Genomic DNA, 27756 nt, shown 5'->3' with positions numbered 1-27756 from the left:
TTGTATTACTGAATAAGGCTCTCTTTTATGAGGAGGGGACTCCTCTTTTATACATTGTCTTGCTTGTTGGTGACGTGTAAAGGTCTCCCCAGGATTGGGCCACGCGTCTCTGCCATGCGGATTCGGAGGTACTAGGGTATCAGCCGCCTGCTCCATGCGTAACGGCCTCTGATTCCTCTCGTGCGTACGTTCAAGCGGATCTGCCAGGCTGTCTGGTGAATATTTTTCTGGATCCTAGGCTAGGCCGTGAGTTGGGCCGGACGCTAAGCCTGAGTGGAGAGGGCCTGCTTCGTGTGGGCCGGGCCGGCTTGAGTGAAGAAGATGGGTCGAGCCCGGCCTTGAGGGTTGGATGAGCCAGGCTTGTTATGTATATCAGGTGTGTGGGCCTCTACGTCATGGGCCTTGGGCTGTGGTCAAGCCCCTGGCCCGGGGTGAAGGAATCCAGCGGTCATCAATTGCCCCTTCACCTTTTCGGCAGTTATTGCTCCAACTGCCGAGGGGGTGAATACTAAGAACTAGTATGATCGCGTCTGTTCGGGTTCAGGTGCCTTAATAACATCCTTTCATCTTTCAGTCGTTGCGCAGCTTCTGAATTCTATCTGCTCTTTTCTCTTTCTGTCTTTTTTTCTATTCTTCTTGTCCTCTGCCGCCTTTGCTTTTTTTGTCATCATTATCTGGACATCTCCTTTCTTTCCTTTCCCGTGAATATCTTTTAAGAATCTGACATCACTGGCTTAGAGTCTAGTGTAGCTCTGCCCCGTACTAAGTCCTCAGGCTCCGAGTATATATCAGCGCCAGCTTTTCTTCATTCTTGAGCCTTCTGTTGAAATGAGAAATTCTTGTTTTATCTGTGGCAGGTCTATTCGACGCCTTCTTCAAACAGATTGCCTTGTGCCTCATAGGTTTGCTTTGATTTTGCTCTTATCATCTTAAGGGAGAACTGTTTCTGACTTGTCTCTGTTTTGAAACTTTTTGCAGTTCCTGAAATAAAAATGGGTCAGCTCGAAATTCTTGAAAATTTGATGTTACCTCTAAGGCGTCTGGATGGTGCATTGAAGATCCTTCTGGTATGGCAGTCGAAGGGTGGGACCATTCGGGAAGCTGCTGAAACTGCTTTACCTAGGTCGTCTGGCCGGCCTCCTCCTCTGCTTGTTGCCCGGGCTCTAAAGAAGTTTTGGGCTATTGAGGGGTTCGCTCTAACTTCACCTTTTTCCGCAGAGAAAAAGGGAATTTCCTCGATGCCCCTGTTGTCCTCTTTTGATATAAATGGGAGTGGCGCCGGCGCTCAGCTTGTTGTTCTTTTTGATGTGAAGTACCAGTATTATTATTCCCTTTGGTGTGAAGTACCAGTATTACGTGAGACTGGGATCTGCTGCACTCAGTCAGGTCTCCAGCGATTTCTTCGAATGTGTACTTCGCGATCTCTTCGGGGCCATAGCCCGAAGACTTATGTTTTTCATGTGTGGTGCACGGCCGGCATACAATATCTGAGCTTGTTCGAATGTACCGTGCATCACATTCGGGTAACCGAACGTTTGCCCAGGGGGACAGTGAGAAATGCTTATGGGAATCAACTTGTTCATTTCCCCTATAATAGCGGGACAGATCTTGGCCTTTTCTGAAAAACTCACATTCCGAGCTACGAGAAGTCCTCCGAGCTGAAGACTAGGATAGTAGGGTAGGTGATAATCGTAGATGATGAAGTATCTGGATATGTAAATCCTTTAAGGATAGTCTTTCATCCCGTAGTGTAGGCCTTTGTAACGTGCTGTAGTGTACTTTTCTTTTAATGAAGTTCTTATTCTGCTCTCATGCTTAAGCTGTTCTTCCTTTATCATGTGTGAAATACTTTAGATTGATCGCCTTATAATTTTAACCAACTGAGCTCTGTCCTGCTTTTTCCCGAGCTGATCTAACCATATCTGCGAGCTCTGATGAGTTGAACTCCGGATCCACTTAGCCAACTGGGCTTTCAAGTTTCCGAACTGGACTGTCTGACCGACCTGTGAGCTCGGTCTTTACTTCGATGAATTGAGCTTTGAGTCTCCTTCATCCGGCCGGGCTCTCAGGTCATGTTGTCCGAGCTGGACTAACCGACCCGAGAGTTCTGTCTTTGCTTAGTGAAATGAGCTCTGAGTTTCCTTTAGCTGGCCGAGCTCTCAAGTCATGCTGTCCGAGCTGGACTAATCCGACCTCTGAGCTCGGCTTCTGATGAGTTGAACTCTAAGCTCTCAGCTCTGTATGATCCCGAGGTGCTCTTGGCGCCTCTTTATGATCTCACATCCTTTGTTTAATAACGATAAATCAAATCTTATAACGTTTTAAGTGATGAGCAAGCCTGACCTTTATCATGCTCCCATTTCCTTGTACTTTTGAGTCTTTTCATGACTTGCCCCTCTGTTTCCTCGGCATTTACCATAGGGATGGTAAAGTAGTAGGCTAAGTTGCTCTGACTGATGAGTTGGGCCTGTATTATGTGGATGGCGAATGGGCTTTTAAATGATGGGCTGTCATCGTATACTTGGCCCTTGATAGATGTAGATAAGCCCAGCGATCATCCTTTTGCCCCTTTACCGTCTCGCCGGTTATTACCTAACCGTTGAGAGGGTAAACTTCGAGAACAATTAATGATCGCGCCGCTCCAAGACAAAACTGTTCAGATCAACGCCCTGCCTCATAATTGCCCTTCTTTTCGAATTCCTTCTGTCTTTTGAAGAACTAGCTCTTGTCTGCTCTCTGTCTTCCTGCAACTCCTTGTACGGTTTTTCATCCCATCGTGTTCTCAGGTACGCTTCCTTGTTCTTCCATGGCAAGTTCAAAGCTTCCTGATGTTTTTGACCTTGAGTCGCATATTACACCTTCCAACATAACTAATCACATTTCCCGGAGGCTTTTAGATACTCCGTTGTATCTTATTCGAGTACCTCTTCCAAATGAGAGGATAGTTCTTCCTTACCCTCGCCCTCCTGGTTTGGTGGATCCCCAAGAGGTTCATAGCATAGTGTTTTTCCTGAAGCAGAGAGAATTTGGTCTACCGTTTCCTTTTACCCCTTTCTTTGTTGAGGTCTTTGAATACTTTGGGGTAACTCCTCGAATGTTATCCCCAAATTCCATTTTATTCATGTCCTGTTTCGAGTCTATCTGTCTGGGTTGGGGTTTTGCACCTACGGCCTGTCTGTTTGTCACTTTTTTCCGCCTGGTTAGGGCGAAGCAAAACTTCTATTACTTTTCCCCCCGTAATGGGCTGTCTCTTCTTACGGGCTACAAGGATTCTATAAAGGGATGGGTAGAGAATTTCCTTGTGGCGGAGTTAAAACTAGGGTCCTGCCGATCGTGGGATGTGGACCTAAGGTGGGGGGAGATCTTTCCGGGCTGCAACGATCTGCCCGAATTGAGTCTTATTGAGCAGGTCGGGCTGCTTCGACTGACTTCCGTTGAGAGGAAGTATGATGTCGAGAAGTGTATGTTTGCGTCCAACCTTAGGGATATCCGGGACACGGGTATAGTGCTTTGTCTGGCTATTCTGTTTCTTCTTTGCTCATAATATCAGGAAGTATGCTGACTCTTTATAACTTCTTGTTTCTTGCAGCTTCTGAGGTTAGAATGGATGGCATCAAATTCCCCAAGAATTTTGACCTGTCTCGGGAGAACATGCATGCAATTTTTGACGCCTTTAGGGATGGGCGTTCTGTAACTGAGATTGCTGCAGAGCTGGCTCAGGCCGCTTCCTCCAAGAAGGTCAGCCGACCTCCCGTCAAAGCTTCTTCTCGAACTTCCAAGCCGAGCTCTCGCAGCATCAAATCAGCTCGGCCATCTAGCCATGGTGGGTCGAGCTCAACCTCGACGCCTGCTGAAGGGTCTAGATCCGTTCCAGCCTCCTCAGAGGTCGTGAGGGAAACTTCCCTAGCTATTGTGGAGCAGACCCAAGCTACTGAACAAGTGGGGCAGGGTGCCGCCCATTCTACTGAGGGGGTGTTAGGGGGAAAATTTAAGTCCCCTGTTGAAGACAAGGAGACCTCTGGGACAGGGATGGAGATCATCCTCCTAGAGGATCAAAGCCCAGAGGTTTCTGGTGAAGGTGCCCCTGCCCCTGTGAGGACTGAGCCTGAGGGATCTGAGGGTGTCCCCTCAAAGACCGGGGGCAAGCGTCCGACCCCTTCTGGAACGCCTGTCCCATCTCCTGCTCGGAAGAAATCCAGGACTGCTGCGGGTCCTTCCCCACCTCTTTCTCCCATTGGGAAGGGGAAGGGTGTTTCTGCTGTTCCTTCGTCGTCTCCTACTGACAACATTCTGGACCTGTCAAGCATTTCCCCTGAGTCTCCGGCCTCTGCTGTTGCCGCACTTCTCCGGGAGCGGATGTTCGGCGGGATAACAGAGGCTTCGGATCCTCGTCTTCTGGCCCTGACTAGTCACTTGGCCAGTTCTACCAAGGAGCAGGTGTCCTTCCAATCTCGCTCTCGTGAGGATCTCGGATCCACGATTAGAGAAATGCTTCTGATGGTAAGTTATTTTTTCACTTCTCTTTGAGTTTGCTTTGTTTCTTTTCTTGACAATTGTTCTTCCGTACTAGGTGTTAGGCCTGGTTATGGAGGTGGATGCCCGTGACCTCTCTCTCCGGGAGTCCGTGGACCGCCAGATCGAGGAAGCGCGTCGCGATGAAAACCTGACTGCCACCAGCGATGCGAGGGGCCACCTGGCAGCCGCCCGGGAGCAGATCCAGTCTCTCCGAGTGGAGTTGCATTCTGCGCTGGAGGCCTCTAAAAGAGCTGAGGACAGAGCGGTTGAGGCGGCAGAACATAGCAAATCCCTGGAATCAGAGCTGTCTCGTACTCGCAGGGTTCTCCAGGAGTCCGATGGGAGGGCAGCTGAGGTGGAAGCTCGTTGTGTAGAGGTTGTAAAGCAGCTGTCCTCTATGACAGCGGCCCTTCAGGAGAGGGATGAGGCTGTAAGCCAAAAAGCTGAGGTCCAGCGCCAATATGAGGCCTTAAAGGCCGATTTTGAAGGGCTTCAAGCTCACCTGAATGAGGTGAGGGCTCAGAGGGAAAGTGCCCTAGCCCGGGTGGAGGTCCTTGAGCAGGAATTGGGCACAAATTCTGAACGTATCAAAGATCTGTCTTCATCGGCTGAAGAGTTCAACCTTCGCCAACAACAGCTAAAAAATGAAGTCAGGGCTTTGGAACGTAAATGTTTAGCCCTGCTCGAGGTGGTAAAGTATGCCGAAAGGAAGGCTCAGCTAAAGCGTGAATAGTGTATAGCGGAGTATCAGGAGTCTGATGAGCTGAAGGTTAAAATTGAACAGGCCTGTGAAGCTCATCTTTAGGACTACAAAGACTCTTCTGAATTTAAGGAATTTGTGGCTGAGACTTGTGAAGAACATCTTGATGAGTATAAAGCTTCTGGTGAAATGAAACAGGCTATCATTGATAAGGCCTACCGCATGTATGTAACTGGATACAATCGCGGTTTAAGAGAAGCTAGACAGGCTCCTGATATTCCTTTGGCCAAGCTTCGTAGGCGCGAAGTGGACTCAGATGGCGAGTCAGTGCTATACGGGGAGGATGATTTCCCTTTGCCCCGAGGAGATTCTCGGAGGAACATAGACCGGCCAGCTGAGTCTTCGTCAGGGGAATCCGAGATAGGGTCGGAGGAGGATGATCCTGATTCTGAGAAAGACAGCCTCCACCTTGGGTCAGAAGTTGCCCATACTATTAATGTTGAGAGCTCTGGCCCAAGGGACACCGAGCTTCCTTCGGAGGTGGCTGTAAATAGAGATAATGCAGGCGAGGGTGTTCTTACTGATGTAAGTCCTTTAAGGACTATTTATTCTCCTGCCTCGCCGGAGAGATAAATTGTAATAGTCATTAATGAAATATTAGTGATCAAGCATAATTTAGCCACATTTTTATCATAATTATTATTGCTTATTTACACATTTTTTAGTTTAATTTATGGTTTTTATCTTGTTTTTACAGAAAAGGAAGAAATTGGAAAATGGGAGAAAAAGTGCAGAAAAATTACAAAAGGATGATTTGCCCAGTGATTTGCCCAAAAATCTGCTCCAATCACTGCCCAAATCAAGCCAAAGCAGAAACCCGGAGGCAACAGATAGCAGTGATATGGGCAGTGATTTGCCCAAGAAACTCGAAGATCACTGGTCAAATCACTCGCAGAGACACAGAGGACTGACTCACAGAGAAGCGATATGGGCAGTGATTTGCCCAATCACTTGAAGAAACTGGTCAAAGCACCGGGCAAATCACTTTGACAGTAGAAACTTACAGCAAAGCGGGAAAATGGGCAGAAAACAGAAATCCGAATTTTCAGAAGTCCAAATCCAATCCAATCACTTCCAACACAAAACCAAGAGCCACGAAAGAGTCTCTCATCCAAGGAATTCCAATTGCAATTAAAATCAACATCAAAAGAGGAGTCAAACACCAAATCAAAGAGGGATTTCAAAACCCTAGATGGAGAGAAATTCTGCAGCTATAAAAGGAGAGCCTCCAAACCAGCAATATCATCTTCTGATCAGCAACTCAACTCGCCAGAAACTCTCTAGCATCTTCCTTTTTCTTTTCTTTTCATCTTTTTGTGTATTTAGTCCACCATGAGTGGCTAAACACTTTCCTTTCTAGTTGAAGTTGGTGAATTTCAGATTTTGTGATGAATTGGGAGATTTAATACTCCATTGTTGAACTCTTGTTTATTTCAATATTTATGCAATCTGATCTTTTCCATAATTATTACTTTGCTTTTAGAATCAATAAGGGCCCATTGCTTTTAAATTGCTAAAGTGATAAATTGTTTGAATGATTTAGGTCCGTAATTGCTTAAATTGTTTAAACTCACATTTAATCAAGTTGCATGATCTAAACTTGACCACGCGGTTGGCAAGGTTAGAATTAGGTTTCTCTAAGTCTTAATGCAGTTAACAGTTGTTCGATGCTATAATGCCCCAAGGACGTTCCTTGGCAACTTGTTAACTAGTGTTTGATTAGCGAACGTTTCCTAATCAAACTAGAACTAAGGAGGAATTTGGATTGTGAGAAGCGTCTTCCACATCCAAAACTAATTTATTGGAATAAATAGGAGTGTTAAAAATCAATGATCAATTCTAAACAATCTGAAATAAGATCCATATTTCAACTAGAAGCTTTTCTCTTATTGATTTACTCATCTTTAAATTATTGCTTTCTTTTGCTATTTAGTTTTAATTCATCAAACTCAAACCCCCCCTCTTTTAATTATTTGTTATTTACTCATCTTGGTTATTATTAGGAAGATCTTTAGTGTCAATTCCCTGTGGTTCGACCCTATTGCCACTATCTACAAGTTTATTGTTGATTGTTTAATAGGTTTATTTTTGACGGCTTCGACAACCGCCTATCAAAAATTGGCGCCGTTGCCGGGGAATTGATCTAACTAACGTATTTTCCTTTTATGACCAGGGCTGATTTACAAGCATGGCTACGGTAAGTATGTCTTTTCTCTCTTCTCAAATTTCTGAACTAACCTCTATGGTGAGAAATTATGGTCAAGCTCGACAAGTTCAACAACTTCAAGAAGCACATGCATTTGAAGGATTCTATGGACAGCCAAGACATAATCCCTACCTTGACACATACAATACAGGTTGGAGAGACAATCTGAGCTATGGCTATGCTAGGACAGACCACTACCATGACTACCAAAGCGATCTGCAATACAACCCATGTTGGGGGGACAATCCGAATTATGGCTATGCAAGGGCTGACTACTACCAAAACTATCAAGCCCAAGCAACACCTCAAAACTCCAATATGGAACTTGAAGAGATGGTGAGGAAATTGGAAATTTCTGGGAAAATTCTCCAACAGCAAGTAGATCAAGCGGTCAACTCAGTGGACGCATACATATTAAGAAGAGAGGAAGAGCTTCAAGATCTATGGGACGATGATGAAGAAACAGACCGAGCTGTAGAGTCTGCTGCACAAATCACCACTACACTTGTTGCTGAACCAGCTGAATCAGAAATATACACTGCAGAAACAGCACCTGCTGTCCAAAAATCAGCAACCTCAGAAATTGCCCCAGCTGAACCAGCAGATTTTTCTGCACCTGCAGATTTTGTTGCTGCACCAGCAAATTCATCCACTGCCACGCCTGCCACTGCTGAAGCTTCCACAATTACACCAGCAATTGCTGAACCGGCTGTCCAAAAATCAACAAGTATTGAATCAGCCACTGTTACATCCCCTGCTGCTGTCCATAAACCAGCAACTGCTGGAAGTGCCCCAACTGAACCAAAATCTGCTGAAATTTCTGAAACAGACCAGCCCCCTGGAGAATCCAGCACAACCAGATTGCTAGCACAGGAAAGTTGTTGTTTACCCTCCCAAACTGAGATAAATCCAAGGCAAAATGTTAGTGCCATCACATTGAGGAGTGGAAAGGAATTGCAAGACAATAGGGCTGAAAAATTGCAAAAACAGGGCATGGAAGAAATTCTGCCAAAAAGTGATCAGGGCAGTGATTTGCCCAGTTCACTAGTAGAAACTGACCCGATCGCTGGTCAAACTAAGCTGTCCAGCAGCGATCTGCCCAAACCACCAGAGAAGGCAGAATCCAGTCAAAGGCAGAAACAGCAACCTATGGAGAAATTCAAGGTACCTCCTCCTTTCCCAAAGAGATTTGCAAGATCCCAAAAGGAGAAAGAGGAAAAAGAGATATTGGAGACATTTCGCAAAGTGGAAATCAACATACCCCTACTTGATGCTATCAAACAAATACCAAGGTATGCTAAATTTCTCAAAGAGCTATGCACCAATAGGAGGAAACTTGCTGAACGTGAAAAGGTAAGTGTGGGGGAGTGTGTTTCAGCTGTCATCCAAAGGAAACTTCCAACCAAATGCAAGGATAGAGGAATGTTCGCGGTTTCATGCAAAATAGGCAATGTGGGAATAAAGAAGGCCATGTGTGACCTTGGAGCTTCAATAAATGTCATGCCTCTGTCTATTTTTAACTTGTTAAATGCAGGTACACTCAAGGACACCAGCATTGTGATCCAATTGGCTGAACGATCCATTGTCTACCCCAAGGGAGTGCTTGAAGATGTGTTGGTGCAAGTGGACCAACTAGTCTTCCCAGCTGATTTTTATGTGATTGACATGGAGGAGGACAAGGGCAACATCACCTCTGATATCTTACTTGGGAGACCATTCTTGAGCACAGCAAGAACAAAAATTGATGTGCATGATGGCACATTGACCATGGAGTTTGAAGGGGAAATTATAAAATTTAATGTTTATGATGCCATGAAATTCCCCAATGATGTTTCTCCTGTTTATGGCCTTGATATAATTGATGATTTAAGTCAAGAAACTTTTGATTTTGATCAAGAAAATTTACTTTATGATGGTCTTTGCAGGAAAGGAGAAGTGGACAGCAACATCACTGAAGCAGAAAAAACAGCAGACTGCTGTAACTTGCTGGATGTGGGTGATTTGCCCAGTGATTTGCCCAGAATACCAGAAAATCTGCTCAAATCACAGCTCAAATCAGACAGTAAGCAGACAGAAAATCAGCAGACAGAAGATGCACCAGAACTGAAACCCTTGCCTAATCACCTCAAATATGCCTACTTGGGAGCTGGAAATACACTTCCAGTAATTATTTCTAACCAGCTCAGCCAAGAAGAAGAGGAAAAGCTCTTTGATGTGTTGAGGAAGCACAAGAAAGCAATTGGGTGGACCTTGGAGGACATAAAAGGCACCTCAAGACCATTCGGTGGAGGCTCAAGACAGGATGCAGCACATGGAAGACATGTTGCAGCTACTGGTTCAACATTTTCTGCCCCAGCACCGTGACAGATAGCGATTTGCCCAGTGATTTGCCCAGTGCTTGCCCAAGTCACTGGTCAAATCACTCACAGGCCAGGAAGTCCCTTTCCCTTTTCTCCTTCATTTCTCTATATATATATATTCAAACATTGAGGACAATATTTGGGATAGGTGTGGGGGTACTGGAGAGTATTTATTCACTGATCACACCACCTTTTTGATTTCTTTTTATTTCTTTTTGTTTCTTTTTGTTTCTTTTTGCATTTTTTTTACCCCTTTTTGCACACACCAGAATTTTTTCATACTCCTAGCACACACACACAGAATTTTGTAGCTAATTGCTTTACTCAATATAGATAACAAGGTTGAAAAAGTACCCTTATCTCATGACCCCATTGATTTGCCACCCCTTTAAGCCTAAATTGAATCATTCACAGTATGTTACCTTCACTTAGGGAGTTTTTCTCTTGAATTGAATCCTTGAATTTGTTGTGGTCAAGGGAAATAAAAATAAAAATACATGCAAATAAAAAGCTAGTGTAACTCCCTATGAGCTGATTTGCCCAAACTATCATGAAAAATCAGCACAAAGCACAAATCATAAACATGTTCCAATGGTCTAAGACTATGAACTGAGCCTAATAGCCACTTGGAGAAGTGACTGACTGAGTAACCGGGAGTGTATCACCCATGTACACAATCGCGTAAAAAGGTCAGTAACTTTTTCAAGCAAATAAGTTTCGATGGTCTAGACTATGAACAGAGCTAGTAGCCACTTGAACAAGTGACTAACTGAGTAACCGGGGATGTATCACCCATGTACACAATCGCGTAAAAAGGTTAGTGACTTTTTCAGGCAAGGATAAGAATAAGTGCTGCTGAAAATAAAATAAAAATAAAATAAAAAGGAGAAAGGGAGAAGGTGGCAAGTCACTCCTAGGGGTTGCATTAAAACTAACATAAAGGAATAAGCATGATTGAGCCAAAAACCTTTCTTTTGACCATGGTAGGTGAAAGGAAACAAGGAAAGGAGAGGATGACCTTAGTGCATGTACTCTATACTGTGATAATTCAGATTAGGAGTCTAGGGGGGCTGATTAAGTGGTACTTAGGCTCTAAGGAAAAAGGGGGCTTGATTGGCTAAGTTATTTGTTGCTTGAGGACAAGCAAAAAGTTAGGTGTGGGGGTATTTGATCAAGCATAATTTAGCCACATTTTTATCATAATTATTATTGCTTATTTACACATTTTTTAGTTTAATTTATGGTTTTTATCTTGTTTTTACAGAAAAGGAAGAAATTGGAAAATGGGAGAAAAAGTGCAGAAAAATTACAAAAGGATGATTTGCCCAGTGATTTGCCCAAAAATCTGCTCCAATCACTGCCCAAATCAAGCCAAAGCAGAAACCCGGAGGCAACAGATAGCAGTGATATGGGCAGTGATTTGCCCAAGAAACTCGAAGATCACTGGTCAAATCACTCGCAGAGACACAGAGGACTGACTCACAGAGAAGCGATATGGGCAGTGATTTGCCCAATCACTTGAAGAAACTGGTCAAAGCACCGGGCAAATCACTTTGACAGTAGAAACTTACAGCAAAGCGGGAAAATGGGCAGAAAACAGAAATCCGAATTTTCAGAAGTCCAAATCCAATCCAATCACTTCCAACACAAAACCAAGAGCCACGAAAGAGTCTCTCATCCAAGGAATTCCAATTGCAATTAAAATCAACATCAAAAGAGGAGTCAAACACCAAATCAAAGAGGGATTTCAAAACCCTAGATGGAGAGAAATTCTGCAGTTATAAAAGGAGAGCCTCCAAACCAGCAATATCATCTTCTGATCAGCAACTCAACTCGCCAGAAACTCTCTAGCATCTTCCTTTTTCTTTTCTTTTCATCTTTTTGTGTATTTAGTCCACCATGAGTGGCTAAACACTTTCCTTTCTAGTTGAAGTTGGTGAATTTCAGATTTTGTGATGAATTGGGAGATTTAATACTCCATTGTTGAACTCTTGTTTATTTCAATATTTATGCAATCTGATCTTTTCCATAATTATTACTTTGCTTTTAGAATCAATAAGGGCCCATTGCTTTTAAATTGCTAAAGTGATAAATTGTTTGAATGATTTAGGTCCGTAATTGCTTAAATTGTTTAAACTCACATTTAATCAAGTTGCATGATCTAAACTTGACCACGCGGTTGGCAAGGTTAGAATTAGGTTTCTCTAAGTCTTAATGCAGTTAACAGTTGTTCGATGCTATAATGCCCCAAGGACGTTCCTTGGCAACTTGTTAACTAGTGTTTGATTAGCGAACGTTTCCTAATCAAACTAGAACTAAGGAGGAATTTGGATTGTGAGAAGCGTCTTCCACATCCAAAACTAATTTATTGGAATAAATAGGAGTGTTAAAAATCAATGATCAATTCTAAACAATCTGAAATAAGATCCATATTTCAACTAGAAGCTTTTCTCTTATTGATTTACTCATCTTTAAATTATTGCTTTCTTTTGCTATTTAGTTTTAATTCATCAAACTCAAACCCCCCCTCTTTTAATTATTTGTTATTTACTCATCTTGGTTATTATTAGGAAGATCTTTAGTGTCAATTCCCTGTGGTTCGACCCTATTGCCACTATCTACAAGTTTATTGTTGATTGTTTAATAGGTTTATTTTTGACGGCTTCGACAACCGCCTATCAATTAGTTTCCTTCTTGTTTTTCATATTTCTTGACATTTATCTCTACTCTTCGTATTTGTGATGTAAACTACATATTTTCATTCATAAGCTCTGAATTAATCTTAAGTTGCGAGCTCAGCTCCTAGCTGATAGTCTGAGAGATCAAATCTCGTACCTTTTTAATGGCAACTATCATGTCAGTTTTTGGCTTTTAGTCTTTCTTTCTTGGTTGTGACTTCGTATATTTGTTCCAGATAAACTGATTTAGGCTTTGATTATAGCCTTTTTATCCTCCTAAGGATTTCTTCATTTATGAGTCCTTCTATGGAGGGAGCTCGGCCTTTCTCTTTGGCCTTCGTATCTTGATCCTTTAAGGATATGAGTCTATCCGAGCTGAGAGCTCGGTCTTGGGCTTTTGTGAATATTGGTCCGAGCTGGGAGCTCGACCTTGAGTTTTGTAAGAATATAAGTCTATCCGAGCTGGGAGCTCGGCCCTCTTTTTTTTTTTTTTTTTTTAGGAGATCTTACGGGATCCTGGGTTTCTTAGAATTTCCGGGACGACCTCGGGGCCTCGCCGGTTGTTTTTTGTTTCCAGGAGATCTTACGGGATCCTGTTTTTCTTTGAATTTCCGGGACGACCTCGGGGCCTCGCCGGTTGTTTTTTGTTTCCAGGAGATCTTACGGGATCCTGTTTTTCTTTGAATTTCCGGGACGACCTCGGGGCCTCGCTGGTTGTTTTTTGTTTCCAGGAGATCTTACGGGATCCTGTTTTTCTTTGAATTTCCGGGACGACCTCGGGGCCTCACCGGTTGTTTTTTGTTTCCAGGAGATCTTACGGGATCCTGTTTTTCTTTGAATTTCTGGGACGACCTCGGGGCCTCGCCGGTTGTTTGTACAAGATTCAGGCTCATTGGCCTTACTGTCGCTTCGTCATCTCAGCTGGTTTTGTGCCTAACTGAGGCCTTGTTTCATGTAGAACGTTATTCATAAAGATAATCACATTGTATAAACAATTTTTATTTACTCATGTCTGTCAAAATACAACGTTTTTCTTTACGAATATTTCAAGGAAAATACCTTTTTAGGTGCTGGATGTTCCAAGCGTGGGGCTCGGGGTTTCCTTGCATATCTTCGATTCGGTATACCCCGGGCTTAACCACTTTTGTCACCTTGAATGGACCTTCCCAGGTCGGTGCTAGCTTGCCTGCGGCTGCTCTTTTTCCTGTAGCTTCCAGGTTTCTTAAAGTCAGGTCTCCCACCTTCAAGCTTCTTTCTCTGACCTTTTGATTGTAATATCTTGCCGCTCGTTGTTGATAAGCAGCAGTTCGGACTTGGGCTTCTTCCCTAACTTCTTCAAGAGCATCTAGGTTGCTCCTTAATTTGTCCCCATTACCGTTCTCACTAACGAATTGAACTCGATGAGTGGGGATCTGCAACTCAACTGGGACTACAGCCTCTGTGCCATAAGCAAGTGCAAACGGGGTTTCTTGAGTGGGCGCTCTGGGAGTGGTTCGGAGTGCCCATAGAGTGCTATTGAGTTCTTCTGCCCAATTCTCTTTTGCGCCGTCCAGCCGTTTCTTTAATCCTTGAAGGATAGCTCTATTAGTGACTTCCGTTTGGCCATTAGTCTGAGGATGAGCCACGGAGGAGAACTTATGCCATATGCCCATGTTCGTCGTGAAGGCTCTGAAAGTGCTGCAGTCAAATTGTCTGCCGTTGTCTGAGATAAGTACTCTTGGTATGCCAAATCTGCAGATGATATGTCCCCATATGAAATCTATCATCTTGCGAGCTGTGATTGTGGCTATTGCTTCTGCCTCTGGCCATTTCGAGAAATATTCCACAGCCACCACTACGAATTTCCTTTGCCCCGTAGTCTTGGGGAAAGGTCCCAGGATGTCAATTCCCCATTGTGAGAAAGGCCATGGACTGGATATGCTTGCTTGAGGAGTGGCAGGGGTCCTGATGGCATTAGCAAATCTCTGACATACGTCACACCTCCGGACAAACTCTTCTGCTTCTTTTTTAACAGTGGGCCAGTAGTATCCTTGCCTGAATATTTTGTTAGCAAATGTCCCTGCTCCCTCGTGAACCCCACATAGGCCTCTATGTATTTCCTCCATTACCTTTGCAGCTTCTTCCGGACTCACACACCGGAGCCATGGGCTGGACTTCCCTTTTCTGTATAAAGTTCCCCTTATTACTTGGTAATTGGCAGCTCGAGCTGCTATCTTTTTGGCTTCAACTTTATCTTCGGGGAGTTCGCCCTTTTCCAAGTATCTCAGGTATGGAGTCATCCAAGTTGGGCTCTGCTCCACCTGCAGTACTATGTTTGTCTTCTTGAAAGCAGGTGTGCTGACATGCTGTATGTATACTTCATCAGGGAGCTGCTCTAACTCTTCTTTGGTCAGTCGACTAAGCAGGTCTGCCTCCTCATTTTCATCTCGAGGTATCCTCTGAAATCTGGTAATAATTCCTCGGCTCGTGAGGTCGGCTTCCACAGTTTTTACTTTATCAAGATAACTCTGCATGATGGGATCTCTGGCCTGATATACTCCCGTCACCTGGTTGATCACCAGCTGAGAGTCACTATTTACTTCGAGGTCGGTTACCCCTATTTCCAAAGCTACCAACATTCCGTTCACCAAGGCTTCATATTCGGCCACATTATTAGAAGCTTTGAATTCTAGCCGTAAGGCATAACATACTTTAAAGCCCTCCGGCCCCTTAAGTATTATCCCAAAGCCACTGCCCTCAGAGCCTGATGCTCCGTCTACATATAGCTTCCAGCTGGACTCTTGGGAAAGCTCTCCCTCTCCTTCTTTTCTTGGTATCTCCGAGGATGATCCTTCCTTCTCCTCGTTGAATGAGCATTCTGCTATGAAGTCAGCCAGCGCTTGAGATTTTATAGCTGTCCGAGGTCGGTACTCCAGACAGTAAGGGCTGATTTCCACGGACCATGCTAACATCCGTCCTGAAGTTTCCGGCCTACGTAGGATCTTCTTTAAAGGTTGGTCCGTCATCACAACTCCTTGGTGGCCTTCCAGATAAACTTTGAATTTCCGGACTGCTAACAACAAGGCATACGCCAATTTTTCAATGTTCGAGTATCTGACCTCAGTGTCTCTGAGTACCTTGCTGACGTAGAAAACAGGTTTCTGCTCCCCTTCTTCCACTCTTACTAGTACTGCGCTGACTGCTTGCTCTGAGGCTGCCAAGTATATCAGGAGTTCTTCCCCTTTTATGGGGCTGCTGAGCACGTGAGGCGAGCTGAGGTATTCCTTAAGCTCTATGAAGGCTTTTTGGCAGTCTTCTGTCCATTCAAAATTCGGGACCTTCCTTAATTTTTTGAAGAATGGCAAACACTTTTCTGCCGACCTTGACATAAATCGGTGAAGCGCCACTACTCTCCCGGTTAATCTCTGGACGTCCCTTACACAGGTCGGCTCTGGCATATTCAATATGGCTTCCACCTTCTCCAGATTGGGCTCAATGCCTTTTCCACTCACCATGTATCCCAAGAACTTTCCTCCCCTGATGAAGAAAGCACACTTTGCTGGATTCAACTTCATCCTGTATTGATCTAACACCCCAAATATCTCCCTTAAATCCGTTATGTGTTGTTGAAAAGTTGAACTTTTAACCACTATATCATCCACATACACTTCTACATTCCTGCCGATCTGGTTCTTAAAGATTTTATTCATTAATCGTTGGTAAGTTGCCCCGGCGTTTCTTAATCCGAAGGGCATAGCTCTGTAGCAGTAAGTCCCGTCTTCAGTTATAAATGAGGTCTTCTCCTCATCCGTCTTTTCCATTGGGATTTGGTGGTAACCAGACATAGCATAGCATCCAAAGAAGACATATAATCAAAACCGGCCGTTGAGTCGACCATCTTATTAATATCGGGGAGGGGGTAACAATCTTTAGGGCAGGCCTTATTCAGGTCGGTAAAATCTATACACATCCTGTATTTGCCATTGGCTTTTTTGACTAACACAGGATTTGCCAACCACTGTGGGTACATAACCTCCCTAATAAAGCCTGCCTCTTCTAGCTTCTGCACTTCTTCCTGGGTAGCCTGCTGCTTCTCTCTTCCCACTACTCTCTTCTTTTGCTTTACTGGTCTGGCCTCGGGGAGGACATTCAATCGGTGTGTCATCACTTTGGGGTCAATTCCCGGCATGTCTGAGGGCTTCCATGCGAAGGTCGGCGAGTGACTTCGGATCAGGGCCATGGCTTCACCTTTTTGTTCTTTGGTGAGGTCGGCATTGAGACTGAAGACCTTACTCGCTTCTTCTTCTGATAGGGAGAAGGTCTCCAGCTCTCCAACGGGCTCTGTCCGGGCTTCCTTTGTCTCATCCCTGACCTCCAAAACTTCTGAATCAAGCGCTTCTCCGGTTGAGTTCGGTTCCGTCACTGTGGCCAAGTATATTGCCCTTGCTTCTTCCTGGCTGCCCCGGACCATTCCCACTCCTTCTTCCGTTGGGAACTTGAGTGCCAGATACCTGATGCTAGTGACAGCTTCAAAGTTGAACAACGCCGGCCTCCCCAAAATCGCATTGTAGCTCAGTGGGAGTTTGACCACCAAAAACACCTCATGATGGGTGCGAACTCTGGGTGCTTCTCCTAAGGTAAGGGCCAGCTTCACCTTCCCTTCTACAACTACCGGTGCTCCTCCGATCCCTTTGATGGGTGACTGGTCCCGAACCAGCTGTTCCTCTGGGATTCCCATCTGCTGGAAAACCCGATATGGCAATAAATTGACCTTACTCCCATCATCCACCAGAACCTTCTTCACCCGAAAATTATGAATAACTGCTTCAATGACAAGCGCGTCATCATGGGGCATCTGAATGCCCTGTGCATCTTCCGAAGAGAAAGCGATGGTCATGGGAGAGTGTTCAACGATCTGCATAACCTCGCCATTGCTGGTCTCCCCTTCCCGGTTTCTCTTCTTTCCTCGACGGTTCATCCGTCCTCCAGTTCCTCCAACAATCATATTAATAGTCCCACTGGACCCATCATTCACTGGTCCAGCTCCAGTTCTCCTGGGCATCTGGGCTGCCGGACCGGGTTGAGGCCTCTGCCCCTCCGGTTTCTTCACAAAATTTTTGAGATGCCCCCTTTTTATCAATCTTTCAATCTCCGCGATTAACTAAAAACAGTTATTTGTATCGTGGCCATGCGTCCGGTGGTACTGACAATACTTGTCAGGATTCCTCTTATCTGCTTCCGACTTTAAAGGTTTGGGCCACTGGAGAAACTCCTTATCCTGGACAGCCATGAGAACCTCGGCTCTGGACGCATTTAATGGAGTCGGTTTCTCCGGGACCCAAGGAGGGAGCACTCTTGGTTCGAGAACCCGAGGAGGAGGAGGCCTTTGATCCCTTCTTTCCCAGGCCTGCTTGTACGGCTCAGGCCTCTTTCCACGCTTCTTCTCGTGTTTCTCCGACCTCCCCTCCTCCGGGGCTTTCTCTTTTCCTTCCACCCCTTTGGCAAATCTACTCGTTACTAAGGCGTCATCCTGCCTTATATACTTTTCCGCCCTCTTCATCAACTCGGCCAGTGAGGTCGGAGGTTTCCTGCTCAGAGAACCAAAGAACTCGGTAGAGGTTGTTCCCTTTTGCATGGCCTCTACCGCCCTTCCTTCGTCAAGCTCGGGAATCTGCAGGGCCTCCGTATTGAAACGGGCGACATACTCTCGGAGGGATTCACCAGCTTTTTGTCTCACTGTTTCCAAATAGCTCGTCTTCCTATCTGCTGGCACCTCGGCTACGAACCGGCTAATGAAGCGGGTGGCCAGATCTCCGAAACTTTTAATGCTTCCGGCCTCCAGGCTGTTGAACCATGCCCTCGCTGGTCCCGAGAGCGTTGTTGGGAACACCTTGCACATCAGAGCATCTGACAGAGTTTGCAACTCCATGAAGGTCTTATAGTTCATGACATGCTCTCTCGGGTTACCAGCCCCATTATAGGCCGCCATCGGCGGCATCATAAACTTTTTGGGAACGGTCTCCTGCTGCATTAACTTTGAGAAGGGAGAAGAAGTAGGCAAGGAGGTTTGACTCTGATCTTTCTTACCTAGCTCGGCTAGGAGCTGCTCCTTCAACCTTTTCAGCTTTTGGTTCATTTTCTCATCTTCCTGGCTGGATCTTTTGCCCAAACTACATTCTTCCTCCTCTGTTTCAGTTCCCGTTTCCCTGGTTGTTTCAGCAGAGTAGTCGTTCACCTCTTCATTTTCTATCAACTCTCTTGCCCTTCTCCCATGGATTCGGGCCTCCAGTTCTTCCTCTTCTCCGGCATCGTGGTTGTTAGTTTGGAGGCGGGCAGAGGTAGGTTGGGGTTCATCGGTTCTGGGTTCCTCCACTACTGGGAGTGCGTTTACTGGGGTGCTAAGTCCCCTTTGTTGCATTATCTGCCCCAACCAGTGAGCAGTGGTTTGTAGCTGGAGAGCCATGGTTTGAATGTCTTGGTTAGACAGGGTCATGGTGGGAGTATTCCCTGCCAGGCTTGGCGAGGGATTAAGAGAAATAGGTGTTTGGTTATTCAACGTTGTAGGGCTAGAAAAGGAGAACTGCTGCCCATCTTGGGCAGAGCTCAGGTCATTTGGAATATTAAGGTTACTTTCTTGGTGGTTTGCCATCGTGGATCTCAGTGGGTTTTGAAAGTGAAAACTCCGGTGATGAAAAGATCTCCTTCGTTTCCCACAGACGGCGCCAATTGATGATCTGAGATCCAATAGAATAGGGTTTTACAAGGGTTTTGTATTACTGAATAAGGCTCTCTTTTATGAGGAGGGGACTCCTCTTTTATACATTGTCTTGCTTGTTGGTGACGTGTAAAGGTCTCCCCAGGATTGGGCCACGCGTCTCTGCCATGCGGATTCGGAGGTACTAGGGTATCAGCCGCCTGCTCCATGCGTAACGGCCTCTGATTCCTCTCGTGTGTACGTTCAAGTGGATCTGCCAGGCTGTCTGGTGAATATTTTTCTGGATCCTGGGCTAGGCCGTGAGTTGGGCCGGACGCTAAGCCTGAGTGGAGAGGGCCTGCTTCGTGTGGGCCGGGCCGGCTTGAGTGAAGAAGATGGGTCGAGCCCGGCCTTGAGGGTTGGATGAGCCAGGCTTGTTATGTATATCAGGTGTGTGGGCCTCTACGTCATGGGCCTTGGGCTGTGGTCAAGCCCCTGGCCCGGGGTGAAGGAATCCAGCGGTCATCAATATAAATTATCAGTAAAATTATTAACGAATTGATCTTTGTTGGTAATTTATTAATAAATTTCATATTTATTAATAAATTTTTTCACAATTTATTAGTTTTTTAATGACCATTGGTAAATTTTTTTCTTAATTTATTAATTTTTTAATAATGAATCATAATCCATTTATCAACGAATTTTTATTATATTACAAATAAAAAAAATCGTTTGGTACTTTGAAAACTTATTGTAGTATTTAATAAGTTAAAATATTTTTTCATTAAAATATATAATATTTAAAAATATAAAAGTATTTATAAATGTGAAAAAGAAAGTTTTCATCTTTTAATAAATCTGCTAAATATAAATTTGAATTAATTGCGTTAATAAATTTAAATATGTAATAATATATATATATATATATATTAAAATTCTCTTCCTCCTACTGATGTCCTTTTATATTTCCAACCAATTACTTTAGTTGATGATAGGTCGTGTTTGGATGGTTTTGCGTGGAAACATTCTTCTTTTGGCTTATATACAGTTAAGTCAGGATTTAATATATTTTATTCAGAAGTGCTAGGATCTAATATGGATTGACAAGAGTTATGGAAGGTTAGGGTGCCACAGCGAGTTCGAGTGTTTTTGTGGAAAGTGGCACATGAAAAAATCATGGTTAATGTTCAACGTCGAAAGCAAGAATTTATTGATTATGATTTATGTCCTCTTTGTGAAGTTGCAAATGAATCTGTTTTGCATGCTCTACAAGATTGCCAACATGTGAAACAAATTTGGAATTTCTTTTTACCTACCAATTTAGTTTTCCCATTTTTTGATATTTGGAATGTGCCCTTATGGCTATCTGCTAATATAGAAAAAGTAGGGTTATTGGCTAATGGAATACCATGGGATGTGCTTTTTAGTTTGACTGTTTGGTGGTTATGGAAGCGAATAAACTTGTTGATTTTTAATGAGAATAATGACCAGAATACTATTGATGCGTCCTTTATTCAGCTTCGAGCAAAAGAATATGTTCACGCATGGAGATTTTTGGTGCAGACTGGGTCTGAACCGACAGGCCGGTCTTTGAAGTATGTTGGGTGGAAGCCGCCAGAAACAGGCTGGGTGGTAGTGAATTCCGATGGTATTGCATTGTTGTTAGCAGGAAGGGCAAGTTGTGCAGGATGTTTTCAAAATAATGAAAGTAGATGGCTTTTGGGCTTTCGTTTTTGGGCAATTGTGGAGCAATGAAAACTGAGCTATGGGGAATATATACTTTAGTATTAGTATGGGATTTAGGGTGGAAGAAGATTAAAGTTCAAACGGATTCTCAATTCGCGTTAGATTTACTTGCAGGTAGAGGTGGAGGAGTTTTTAGAGTTGCTAATTTGGTGAGGAATTGCTGTGATATTATCAATAGAAGCTGGGAAGTCAATATTGTAAAAATTTATAGGAAATCAAATGCGGTAGCGAATCGTTTGACTAGTTTAACCATGATGATTTTAATTTGAAAATTTATCAATAACCTCTTGTTACTATTAAATTTTTACTGAATACTGATAGGTTGGGACTTTTACGGCCTAAATTAATAAAATAAGAGCTTTATCCCTCTTTTTGAAAAAAAAAAAAAAAACTTAAAATGACTTGAAAAAGAAAATCTATTCTTCTTCCATCTGTAGATAGAGTAAATTGAACATTTATCATAGGAAGAAATCCACGAAGGGGAAGTGGGGGGAGGGAATGGGAGCCATGGACTCCTATTTAATCACAAGCCTAGGAATCCTTTGGTCATTCCACTTCTTAGTAGTCGTATTGGCTTTTCGTCATTATGATTACATCACAAAATAAAACTCAAAACAACCAAAAACTCATGTCAACAATCTCTCTCTTCTAGACTGATACGCACCCAGCAGAGTCGGTCAATGCAAACCGGATGTAATCTGGGACGAAGCCACTCATAGCCAAGAGTATGAATCTTCTTGAAATTTTTAAAATTTTTTAAAAATATATAAATATTTTTTTTAAATATAAAAAATTATTTTATTGTTAAATCTTTATATATTTTAAAAATTTATCTAACTATTTTTATTTTAAAATTATTTAATTAAATCATCATTATATTTTATAAATTCAAACTCTTTAATTCATTTATTAAAATTTTTTTTACTATTTAACCCTTTATCTTTTATATTATTTTTCAATTTAAAAAATTTAGTTTCAAATTCAAATCTAGATTTAAATTTTTTCTTAAATTATTTACTTATTATTTAATTTAATTTTATATATAATTTTTATTATTAAGTAATATTTTTTTATTTCACTTAATTACTAATTTTTTTATATGATTGAAATTATATAAAAATAAATTTTAATGGGTTAAAATTTAAAAAATAAATAAATTTCAGTAATAAATTATGTATTAAAATATTATATTATTTTAATAGTATTTTTTTTATGAATTTGCATGTTATAATCCTAGCGAAAATATTTTTTTATAATAAATATGATAAATGACTATTTAGACTCCGTCAAAAGTTTCAACCAATATCATTTGGCTAAGACGAAATAAGGGAAAAGATATGATAAAAAACTGAAAATCTTACTGAAATTTCTCAAAGATTGAAAAGTGTCTTTCTAATAGCCAAGGGAGGCTATTTATAATAGAAACAAAACCCTAATGTGCAAAATTATGAAAATACCTAAAATATCCTAATAGCTAAGGGATGCTATTTATAATAGAAACAAAACCCTAATGTGCAAAATTATGAAAATACCCAAAATATCCAAAAATAATAATTAAAATACAAAAGTTAGGTCCGGTCCAAGTCTGCCGTAAAGTCCAAGGCTAACTGCTCCATATCATTCCCTTGCACTTGTAAAGAACTCGACCTCGAGTTGTCTTCAGCAGGATAGTACTGAAATAGATCCGCCACGTCAAACGTCTTGGAAATTTTCATCTCATGTGGGAGGTCAAGAACATAGGCATTGTCATTAATCTTCTGAATGATCCGGAATGGACCAATCTTCTTGGCATCCAGCTTTTTTTGTCCTCCACCACGTTCCTTGCCTAAATACACCATAACTTGATCACCGACATTGAAGGATTTGAAACACCTATGTTTATTAGCTGTAGCTTAATATTTATCATTGGCTTCCGTAAGGCATTGTTGTACTTGCTTGAAAATATCCACCTGCTGCTTTGCCAGGTTGCTTGCTGCAAGACTGTTGTGATAACCTGTGGGAAGTGCGATAAGATCAACTGTATGCGCTGGGACTTTCCTGTACACAATAGCAAACGGTGACATCTTTGTGGAGCTGTGAATCGCACTATTGTAAGCAAATTCTGCTTGGGCAAGAGCAAGATCCCAAGCAGTTTTCTTGTTACTGCAGATGCAGCGTAGAAGATTGCCAAGCGTTTGGTTCACGACTTCAGTTTGTCCATCAGTTTGGGGATGGGCAGCACTGCTGTATCGAAGTTCAGTCCCAAAACATTTCCAAAAAGTCACCCAAAAGTGAGCTAGAAACTTCACATCTCTGTCAGAAGTAATGGTCTTGGGGACACCATGTAAGCGAACAATCTCCTGGAAAAACAGTTTTGCTACATGAGAAGCATCATTAGTTTTCTTACAAGGAATGAAATGCGCCATTTTATAGAACCTGTCAACAACAACAAAAATGGAATCAGATCCACGTTGAGTATGTGGAAGACCAAGAACAAAATCCATAGACAAGTCCTCCCAAGGATGGGCTGGAATAGGCAGTGGAGTGTATAAGCCTGTGTTCTGCGAATGTCCCTTCTGAGTTTGACACACTAGGCACTTCTGAACCATCCGACCTGTATCCTTTTTTAATTGAGGCCAGTAAAAACGCTCCTCCAACCCAGCAATAGTCTTGTCACGCCCCAAATGACCACTCAAACCTCCTCCATGGATCTCGCGAATCAACTTTTCCCGCAAGAAAGATCGAGGGATGCATAACCTGTTCTCCTTAAAAAGAAAGTCATCATGTATAAAGAACCCATCAGTAGGCTGGTGAGTCTGGACTCTAGCCCATATATCAGCAAAATCATCATCTGTAGCATACAAATCCTTCAGGAATTCAAAACCTACAACCTCCTGATTAACTGTAATCAACAGACCAGCCCTCCTACTCAAAGCATCTGCCACCTTATTACTATGGCCAGCCTTATGTTTGATGACATAATGAAAGGCTCCAAAGTAAGCTGCCCATCTGGCATGCATCTTATTCACATGTTTTTGAGTTTTAAAATGGATTAGAGACTGATGATCTGTGTGAATAATAAATTCTCGTCCCATCAAATACTGCTCCCAAGTTTTAAAAGCCCGGAATACTGCATATAGTTCCTGCTCATAAGTAGACCACTTCTTTCTAGCTTCATTAAGTTTCTCACTAAAGAAGGCAATAGGCCTTTTAGACTGTGACAATACTCCTCCAATCCCAACTCCACAAGCATCACATTCAATCTCAAACAGTTTATCAAAATCAGGTAGAGCAAGAATAGGGGCAGAAGTAAGCTTATCTTTAATCTCTTCAAAGCTCTTGTTGGCAGCTTCAGTCCATGCAAATTTCTGCACTCTCTCTTTCTTCAAGCAATCTGTGATAGGGGCAACGATGCTGCTGAAATTTCTGATAAACCGTCGGTAGAAAGTGGCAAGGCCATGAAAGCTGCGAACTTTAGAAATAGTTTTGGGGATGGGCCAATTCCGTATTGCTTCTACCTTCGTCTTATCAACATGTATCCCTTCTGCACTAACAATGAATCCCAGGAACAGAACGCGCTCCGTCATATAGATGCACTTCTTAAGATTAATAATCAGCTCACTTTCTTGTAAGGCCGTCATGACTTGACGGAGATGCTGTAGATGTTCTTCCTCACTGCGACTAAATATCAAAATGTCATCAAAATAAACAACCACAAATTTGCGTAAGAAAGGACGCAAAACCTGGTTCATGAGTCGCATAAAAGTGTTAGGTGCATTTGTTAAACCAAAGGGCATAACCAGCCACTCATACAAGCCTTCCTTAGTCTTGAAGGCAGTCTTCCATTCATCTCCCTTCTTGATCCGAACTTGGTGATAGCCACTTTTGAGGTCGATTTTAGAAAAGACTTTCGCCCCGGATAGCTGATCCAGCATGTCATCCAATCGTGGGATAGGAAATCGATATTGAACTGTAATTTTGTTGATGGCCCTGCTATCCACGCACATTCTCCAAGTCCCATCTTTCTTTGGAACTAATAGGGCAGGTACTCCGTAGGGGCTAATGCTTTCCCGAATATGCCCTTTCTTCAGTAATTCTTCCACCTGTTCTTGGAGGATTTCACTCTCCTTTGGACTCATCTTGTAATGAGGCAGATTCGGTAATTTTGATCCAGGAATTAGATCAATCTGATGTTGGATATCCCGCAGGGGTGGAAGCTCGGATGATTCCTCCACTATCTTAGGAAACTCCTTCAACAACTCTTTAACGGGTGGTGGCAAAGATGGTGCATCCTCCATTGTACCTTTTGCTCTCACCAATAAAGCTAGTGTGCCTCCAGATTTCTCAACTGCGCCTGATAGCTTCTGCACTCCCGTAGAAATAGCAACAGTATGCTTCCCTTCCACCTTAGAATGTTTCGCAGAACCGGAAGGCAAGATAGTAATCTTCTTTTGATTCCAAGTGAACATGTATGAATTCTCCTTCCCTTTATGCAAAGCATCAACGTCGAATTGCCACGGGCGACCTAGCAAAATACCACAGCAATCCATATCTACAACATCACAATTAACATGTTCAGTATAAGATTTACCGATCGAGATAGACACGCTGCAGATTCTGTTGACCTCAATTGTCGGTCCTTCCTTAATCCATCCGACTTTGTATGGTGAGGGGTGAGGCTGTGTAGGCAACTGTAATTTTTCCACCAACTGCTTAGCTATCAGATTCTCACAACTGCAGCTATCTATAATTAGCCTGCAAATTGCCTCTCCTACTCGACACTTTGCCTGGAAAATCGTCCTCCTTTATGTCTCGTCCTCCTGTTTTGTTGAGCATAAGATCTTTTTCACCACATAGGTGACCTCTCCATCTTTAGAACCAGCAACAGATCCGTCATCGTCATCCTCTTCCTCGTCAGTTTCAGCCACCTGCTCAACTATATTAACCTGCCGGCGGTCAGTATTAACTCCTCTACGTTCTGGACAATTATTTGATCGATGACCAGATTGCCTGCATCGGTAACATATGTCTCCCGTTGGCTTCTGATAAGGATTGGTCCTGCCTCCTTTGTCTGTTGTAATAGTGACTGCCTTGCCCTTACTGTCTCTCCTTTCTTCCATGGTATTCGGAGGGTTGCTAGAGTTTACAACCTTAGAAGGCTGCCCGCTGTAGTTGCCTCTATATTGTTGCGTCCCTATTGAACCAGAATTTCTGTAATTAAAAATCTGGTTGTACTGCTGCTGTCGTAGCTGCCAATCAACACGCTCTTCTGCCCTTTTTGCCATCTCAATAGCGTCTGCCAAGGTGAAAATCGCTGCTACTCCCATCATACAACGAATTTCGTGATTCATCCCCCTCTGATAATGAGCAACCTGTTGGGCCTCATTCTCACAGTTTTCACATCTCGCCTGCAGCTTTAAAAACTCCTCAGTATACTCATCCACCCTTCGGTTCCCTTGTACATAGTCATGATACCAGTTATATAAGACCTGAGCGTGATTGCTAGGCAAGAACCGTTGTTCAAACATCTGCTTCATCAGCACCCAGTTTCGTATAGGCTCCAGCCTCTTCCGATAGCGTTCGTTTTGGATCGAATTCCACCAGGCTGCTGCTCCCCCTTTCAACTTATAGGCCACAATTGGAACCTTGCGCTCCTCTTCCACGTTCATAATTTCAAAGAAGCGTTCAACCTCTGCCAGCCAATCAAGAACAGATTCAACATCTAACGAACCAGAAAAGTTTTGAAGGTCTACCTTGATCCTGTAACCTTCCTGATAGTATTGTTGGGGATTTGCAGGCACAGGATTGGCGGCCACAGGAATGGCGGCCACATGGGGATGTGCGGCGGCGGCGGGTTGATGGATTCCTTGCTGCAGGGTCAGCTGTCCGATCATCTCCCTCAATTCTGCCAAGGATGCCTCAATCGCAGCAAGTCACGCCTCTTGGTTATCTGCCATGGCCGAACTTCGCTCTGATACCAATATGATAAAGGACTATTTAGACTCCGTCAGGAGTTTCAACCAATATCGTTTGGCTAAGACGAAATAAGGGAAAAGATATGATAAAAGACTAAAAGTCTTACTGAAATTTCTCAAAAATTGAAAAGTGTTTTTCTAATAGCCAAGGGAGACTATTTATAATAGAAACAAAACCCGAATGTGCAAATATATGAAAATACCCAAAATATCCTAATAGCTAAAAGAGGCTATTTATAATAGAAACAAAACCCTAATGTGCAAAATTATGAAAATACCCAAAATATCCAAAAATAATAATTAAAATACAAAAGTTAGGTCCGGTCCAAGTCTGCCGTAAAGTTCAAGACTAACTGCTCCATATCAAAATATCATTAAAAATTAATGAAATATAAATAATTGATCGATAATTTATATTAAAAAATTTATTTACAAATAATGATAATATATCATTAAAAATATATTTTAATCATTAAAAATAAATAAAAATGACCATTATAATAGTTTATTTATTTTTTATAAAAATTTATTTTTTAAATATATTTATTTTATATTCTTTTGATTCTATCATTTTTATTAATTTTAATTTTTACATATATTAAAAAAATAATTTATTTTATTGATTTTTCAATTATACTATTTTAAAAATATTAAATTTTATTAAATATTAATAAATATTTTAAATACTTATTTAAAAAATAATAATTAATAATAGGTTTATTTAAAAATAATATAAAATTAAATAGAATTATAATAATTAAATATATATTAGTATAATAAAAATAATAATAATAATTTAAAATAATAATAATAAAATTGATAAAATAATAAAATGAGAAATATTTATTTAAATTAGGCTAC

This window comes from Manihot esculenta, chromosome 10, assembly GCF_001659605.2.
Source record: "Manihot esculenta cultivar AM560-2 chromosome 10, M.esculenta_v8, whole genome shotgun sequence".
NCBI classification, from domain to species: Eukaryota; Viridiplantae; Streptophyta; class Magnoliopsida; order Malpighiales; family Euphorbiaceae; genus Manihot; species Manihot esculenta.
This window is presented reverse-complemented; position numbering follows the sequence as displayed.